Below are 7,500 nucleotides of genomic sequence, written 5' to 3'. Positions count from 1 at the left end.
TCCCCATTACGAATTGCTTGGGGAGCATCTTGTAGCGCCATCTCTCCATAGTTGTTTTTCTTTCATAGACACGTGGAATGTCGATCATATAACGTATAATGATTTTCATTTCCATTTTCAAATTAAAAAGAAGTCAGATGTACTAATTCATATGAGGTAGATGTGGTGGTAAAACCCCTATATCTGGGCTTTTTACCCCAGAGGAATGATATCAAATATTACTGTTCTCCAACCATGCATAAACGATGACTTAAATTAAGTGCTATAGAATCAAGACCTCATACAACAACCTTCTGCATTAAACAGACTAACCCCAATTACTACTCTTTAAAAAAATACCATGAAATATAATATAATATATATATATGTGTGTGTGTGTGTGTGTGTGTGTGTGTGTGTGTGTGTGTGTGTGTGTGTGTGTGTGTGTGAGGCGCTGACAGGCTGGTCCACCTCAAGGTTGTCTAACTCACGCGCCAGGGGGAAAACTCAACGGTACACGGTGCGGCAGACGTCCACCTCCACGGCGCGCGTCCTCATCTCCCACCCGTCCTGTGTGGCATCCTATTTCCCTCCTCCGGTCCGTCCACGGCTCCTTATACGCGAAGTCCTCGCCATAGCACCATATCCCGGAGACGTCCTCGGCATGGTCCATCCAGAATCTCCCGCTCTCTGTGGAGGGGGGGGGGGGTTGGTTTGCGAAGTTCTAGCTTCGCCCGGGCCTTCTAGATATGGCCCGGCCTGTGTCAGCTTTTTTACGGCTGTCTCATTGAGTTGTCTGACACTCGGTGCTTACCGTGGCGGCGGGATTGCCAGCAAGCGCTCCTGCCGCCATGGTGTAAGCATTTCGCTTAGCCTCTTTACCAGCACGGCGGCTGTTGTGGGCGGTCCATGTCTCAGGAATTGTGTATGGTTACAATTTTCTAGGTAGTGGACTAGTGTGGCGTTCGGCTCGCCGCAGTGCTTGCAGCACCATTCATCGCGTTCGATTGTTGGGATAATCTGCCATGCACAGTGGTAACCTAGGCGCATTCTGTGAAGAATGACTTCGGTACCTCTGTTGCTTATTTCAGAGAGTGCCAGTGGTTCAGAGCCTGTGGCGTCTGAGTACCAGCTGGCTGAGGGGGAGGTTCTCGTTTCCTCTCTGTGGAGCTGCCGTAGGAAGGTACGACCGACCAAGGCAAACTTCTCCATATTCGGCTCGGTTTTATCGTCATGGGATTTGGGGGCATATCCCTGCCAGCGGCGGCTAGTCTGTCAGCAAGCTCGTTCCCTCTGATGCCGATGTGGCTTGGGACCCAGTTGATGATAATTCTTCTACCCTGAGCAAGAATTCTCTGTGCCATTGTGAGAATCGTGGTCAGTCGGTAGATGTCTGTGGGTGAGCTGTGCTGAAGACAGTCAATGGCTGCCCTGGAGTCTGTGTGTATGACCACGTGTCCTTCCCTTAGGGACGCGTGGCCTAGGGCTCCCATGATTGCAACTGCCTCTGCCTGTAGCGAGGAGGCGTTGTCTGTTACCCTCATGGATCGCGTGGCATCCCTAGCTGCAAAGCCGGCGCCTGCAGTGTGGTTCAAGGGATCGACCGATCCATCTGTGTAGTATGTTCTACTACCCGGAGGAGTGATGGCTGCAATGACCCTGTGGGCTTCTGCCTTTAGGCTAGGCATGGGGTATAGGCTCTTTTTCATTGACAGGCTCATTATGTTGAACTCTATCAGGCTCAGTGCCCACGGCGGGGCTTCGGCAAAGTCGGGGTGGGGGGAGTCCATGCCCTTAGCAAGAAGCTGTTCTTTGAGCTGATGGCGTATCAACACCCTGGCTGTATGAGATAGCCAGGAGTTGTTTGCAACTAGCTCGTTGTCTTGTTCGAGGCATCTGACTAATTTTTGTCTTAGGCTTGTGTTCCTGGGAGCCTGTATGCGGTACGACCTAAAGATAGTAGAAGGACGCACTGGAATGATAACAGACAGCCCCGAGGCAGTGAGGAAAGCCCTCAGGCTAGCGTAAAACCGAGTGCGTTGCTTTAAAGGGAAGAGAGTCTTGACAGAAAAGGAAGATACCCTCTGAAGTACCGTGCCCATGTCGGCAGGCGAAATCAGGTCAAGCGACACCTCTCCGTGCGCCGCACGAATGAGGGCTGATGCCAAACTAGTCAATCACTGTATAATCTTGTTCACTGTACTTTGGTATGGAAAAACAGTTAAGGTTAAAGAGGTAAGATGAGAAACCTTGTTCACTATACATACAATTTGACCGACCTTACTTCGCACATTATTAAAAACAGAAGCTAATTCCTGAACATTGTGCTCGAGCGTGTTGACAACATGAGCAAACGAGTCGAAACTGTGAACCATAGACGATAAGCCGTCCCTATACTTCTTGAGCTCGGATGTAAGAGTATCGTCATCCACAACTCCGAAAGTCCGTGCGCAATGTTGCCAACGAAGTTGAATAATCCTCGACGTGTCCTACCTATAGAACTCAACTCTGCAGTTGTCGAGGATAAGATATGATCGAATAGGCATATGCCATATGCATCAAGAGAAGGATCAATGGTAAGATTGTCACGAAGAGAGAGCATTAGTGGCAATAGCGAGAACCGGGCCTCCACATAGCTTATTATAGGATAGACTTTCCCAAGGTCCTCGCCTATAGCCCCAGGTGCGTCCTTTACATTATGTGGCAGACGATGCGAGCCTCCTCCCACGAGGAGTGCCACAAAGAATATGGACGACAGCATCCTGGAAGGGAGAGCCAGATATCACTCACCACTCGTAAAACCAGCATGAAAGCATATATCACAATAGCCAGCCACAAAAAGAGTCTTTGTGAAAAGGATGATAATGATCAGTTGGAGAATGAACGATGCGGGAAATACATGCAACTGTAGCTGATGAGGTACCAAACTAGTAAGGTAAATGACACTACATCGCCAAGATAACAAATAATCAACACAACTCTACGGGAGTAACACATATGCCTGAACACTGCCGCATAAATTAGTTAAAAAATCCGAGAACACTGATGTTCAATTTCATCATTTAAAAATTCAGACTGCCACTGGCTATTTTTCACTGTATAATGTATATGCCAGATACTCCAAATTTCTGGTTAGTTCTCTCCCCAATTTTCACAACCAAAGCACGTTATGTATGGGCGACTTCAATGCAAGGCATCCACACTATGGAGACAACCAACGTAATAGTAATGGGGAAGAATTCAAACATTTTATCAATAGTAGATCACTGACAGTATATGACACAGAAGCAGAGACTCATTTGGGAGGTGGCAGATTAGACTATGTATTTGGCAAAAATTTAGTTCATGGTAATGTCTGTACTTCACTGGTGCGAGAGTTAGTGACCACTTTGCAATACGAACAGATTATACTGTAGACAGCAATTCAGCCCCTAGATCTCCTAGGCTCCGAATAATTATCCCACCGGGCCTGGAGCATCACTTCAAGGCACGGGTCTATGACTGGTATAACACCTATGAAGTAACAGCTGTTGAGAAATTTTCTCAGGATCTAATCAAAGTTGTCACTGACTACTATGACACATGGGTCTCTTCACGAAAACTCTCAAAGAAAAAGATGCCCCAGACCTCCCATACACCGAGGTGGATCAATGACCCAATTTTGGCCAAGGAATATAAATGGGTTCAGGAGCTTGCTAATTGCTATAAAGATAATAAGACGACAGATAATCTTCTGCAGTTTCTGAAAGCCACCAAGGAATTCAGAGAATTAAAAACTCAGATTCGTAGTAAATACTGGGAACAATTCCTACAAAGTATCAATAGTCAAACTTCTATAGCTGTCGTATGGAGAAAAATTAATAGACTGACAGGTAAAGCCCTCACAACACCGCAGTTCCACAGTCCACAGGAACAAGCTATTATGCTGCTAGAGCAGTGGGCAGGAAATTCTCAAGTACACCCACTTCCACAAGGAATAAAAAACAGCTCAACAAGTCGAAAATAGATAGAAATTTCAATATAGCAATAGCATGTGCTTCTATTGACCCCTCCGACTTTGTCGAAATAACCGAGTGGGAACTGAGCAATGCCCTTCTGAAAGGTAAGGCAACCGCCCCTGGCGAGGACGGCATTACTTACAGCGTCCTTCGCCACATTGCTCAGGTACCAGGCAACCCACTTTTACACCTGTATAGACTCAGCCTATCTCAAGGAATCCTCCCAAGCTCCTGGACTAAAAGCTTAATCATTCCTATACCCAAACCCAATACTGATAAATACAGACCCATTTCCTTGACCTCCTGTCTGTGCAAAGTACTTGAAAGAATAATTCTGAACAGGCTCATGTATCGCATAAATGCTAAGTTATCCCCCAGATTGTATGGATTTCTCCCAGGGCGTAGCAGTCAGCACTGTTTTGCAGGCATGCAAACCGTATTTCTTGATATTAAATCTGCTTTTGATATTGCAAACAGGGAAATTATCCTTAAGCAACTAGCTAGCTTTGGTATTCAGGGAAAACTGTTAACATGGATTCAAATGTATCTATCGAATCGATCGGCTAAGGTTCTCTTCAGGGGCATTAAGAGTACTCATACAAAAGTATTTAAACTCGGCACACCTCTGGGAGGCGTACTTAGTCCCATGCTATTTAATATCCTAATGCATAGATTACTTGGCGATATACCACTTGCAGGCAATGACTCCATTACTTGCTATGCCGATGACATTTGTATTAAATCCTCATCCGAGGAGAGAATGCAAGAGATTCTAGATATACTTTCTGCAACCCAAAAACAATTTCTCTGCAAAGGTTTCATATAAATGACGTTGAGCTAGATCTCTGCCATCAATACAAATACCTCGGGGTGATTGTTAATGATTCAGAGTTCATTAGAAACCAGAAGAAAAGGCTGTGGGAGCGGCTGAAGCCACTTAGGACACTTGTCGGCAAAGACCATGGTATTAATGTCAATATTGCAAGACTCTTTTACTTGTCATACATAAGGTCGGTCATAGATTACCATGTATTGCACCTAGTATTGTTCAAGGAATCAGAGTTGACTAGTCTAGAAAGTGTACAAAACGAAGCCATGAGGATCATTCTTGGTGCCCCTAGAACAACAAAAATTGTAAATATGAGAACAGAACTTAATTTGCCTTCTGTTTATGAAAGAATATTATACATAAATACCACATTTAGTGTCAAATCAATTAGAGAACCCCTCCATTGTACAGAGTTCCAAAGACAACTAAAACACAGAATAGAAGAGCTAACTTTGAATGACAACACCGATTCATACTCAAATCCATGGGTACAAGTAACGTGTAAACACTTAGCTCAGCTGAACATACGCATAACTAAGATCCTACATGGACGTTCTGTCCACCGTGGAAAATGTCGGACCTGAGTGTATATTATACGGCTGCCCCCAAAAAAGACAATGTCCCCCCTGCTATACTTAAACAGTATGCACTTGCAATTGTAAAATGAGCATCTAGAAACTCTTGCCAATGCATATGAATGCTACACTGACGGATCCTTGCAGTCTGCGAGCAGAGCTTTTGTTGTATATAAAAACAATATTTTGCAGCACCAGGATTGTAGGAGGATTCATGACTGGGCTAGCACTATGCAAACTGAGTTGGCAGGAATACTCATGGCCACTGAATTTCTATTGAATCAAGGCTCAGGGGTCATTTTCTGCGATTCACAGAGGGCTCTCCAGGCTCTGAACACTCTAGACAAAGGTGCAGGAAATATTGCAACTGACATAAGAATAAACGTGTATCGTACAAAAGAACGAGGCCATAATATACGTTTTGTGTGGATTCCATCGCATGTTGGCATCCCTAGGCATGATCATGCTGATCGCCTAGCAAAGTCAGCATGTGACAAACAAAGTGTGGATATAGATCTTGGGATACCTCTTTCTAGGATTTTATACATCATTAAAACTTCCTTCAGAGAGGATTTGATTGAGTTGATTAATTCTCAACGCCTTGAAAGCTGTAGCATAAAGCACTATGACCGGTTTAGGCAAGATTCATTCATTTATGGTTTATATAAAACAAGAACAAGACGGTGTGATGTTGTGACTGCAAGAATCAGGCTTGGATATAGATTGTATTGGCAGGTCAGTACAGTTTGTAATGTCGAAGAAACTAAGTGTAAACTGTGTAATGAAGAATATAAGCGAACACTTGTACATTATATATCAGAGTGCCATGTGTTACAGCCTTTCAGACCACCCAGCATGAGGTACCGAGAACTATGTAACTACTTCATATCATCTGATGTCTTAGAAGATATACTTATGTTGTATCCTATATTTGGAATGTAGTATCACATAACCGCATATCAAATGTATTAATGCTTTTCCATGCCCAAGCTATATGCCGGCGTGGCAGATGAGTGGAGAAAGGACTGTGCAATTGTTCCTTTCCTGAAACTGATAAAGTACTCATAATAATGTTATAGGCTAAAATTAAAATGTAATACCACTATGTAATGTTATGACCATGCATTAAATGTACCACAGCTTGCCCACGCCTGTGCAGTTCGCCAGGGTGGTAAATAAAGGACTAAACTAAAAAACGCAGACTCTCGAGGACTGATGCAAGTAAAATAAATACAGGATGATATGTCTAAGCAAGAATGACGGCGAGAGGACCACGTATGATTCCTGTCACTGATAATACTAATCAGCCAACTTCAGGACATTAAAATGGAACCACTGCACAGAGCCATCAGCGCGAACCTGCACTCTGTCTTGTTGTTCTTTACTGCTACAACTCTGTAGGGACCCACAAATAACAGACTAAGCTTAGGCCGAATGAGCATGAGCTTTCCTAAATACTAAGGAACCAGCCCCGATAGTCTTTGCATGAGCATTCTTATGCTGGTACTCAATTATTCTGTCACGTGACTTTGCCGAGAAACCAAATAGGCAGCATAGTTATCCGCATAGAGGGGGCGCGGCTTCATCTCCAGAAATTCGTATGGCAACCGCTTGTCTTGTCCCGTAAGAAGAAAGTGTGGGCTATCGCCCAGGGAAGAATGATAGGTAGAGTTGATGGCCGACTGGACGGTGGGGAGAAGAACACCCCAATCGTCCTTGCTGTCGTCCACCAGTTGACGCAAAATGATGAGAATTGATCTATTTAAACGTTCCGTGATACCATTAGCCTGCAGACGGAACGGCAAAACGTTTACCTGCGTCACATTTAGCTGCTGTGTCAGACTGGCTAACACCTGATTTACAAACTCGGTATCCGAGCTTAAATACTGTGGACAGCCGTGGCGGCAACAAATTACGTCATGAAATGCCTTCGTGACGTGCACAGCAGCCTTTGATGTAACCACCACCAACTCGCAGTAGCAAGAAAAATGGTCACACACACACACACACACACACACACACACACACACACACACACACACACACACACACACACACACACATACACACACACACACACACATACACACACACACACACATACACACATACTTATGTA

The sequence above is a fragment of the Penaeus chinensis genome, chromosome 16 (assembly GCF_019202785.1).
Source record: "Penaeus chinensis breed Huanghai No. 1 chromosome 16, ASM1920278v2, whole genome shotgun sequence".
Taxonomy (NCBI): Eukaryota; Metazoa; Arthropoda; class Malacostraca; order Decapoda; family Penaeidae; genus Penaeus; species Penaeus chinensis.
The sequence above is the reverse complement of the archived record's forward strand: the minus strand, read 5'-3'. Positions refer to the sequence as shown.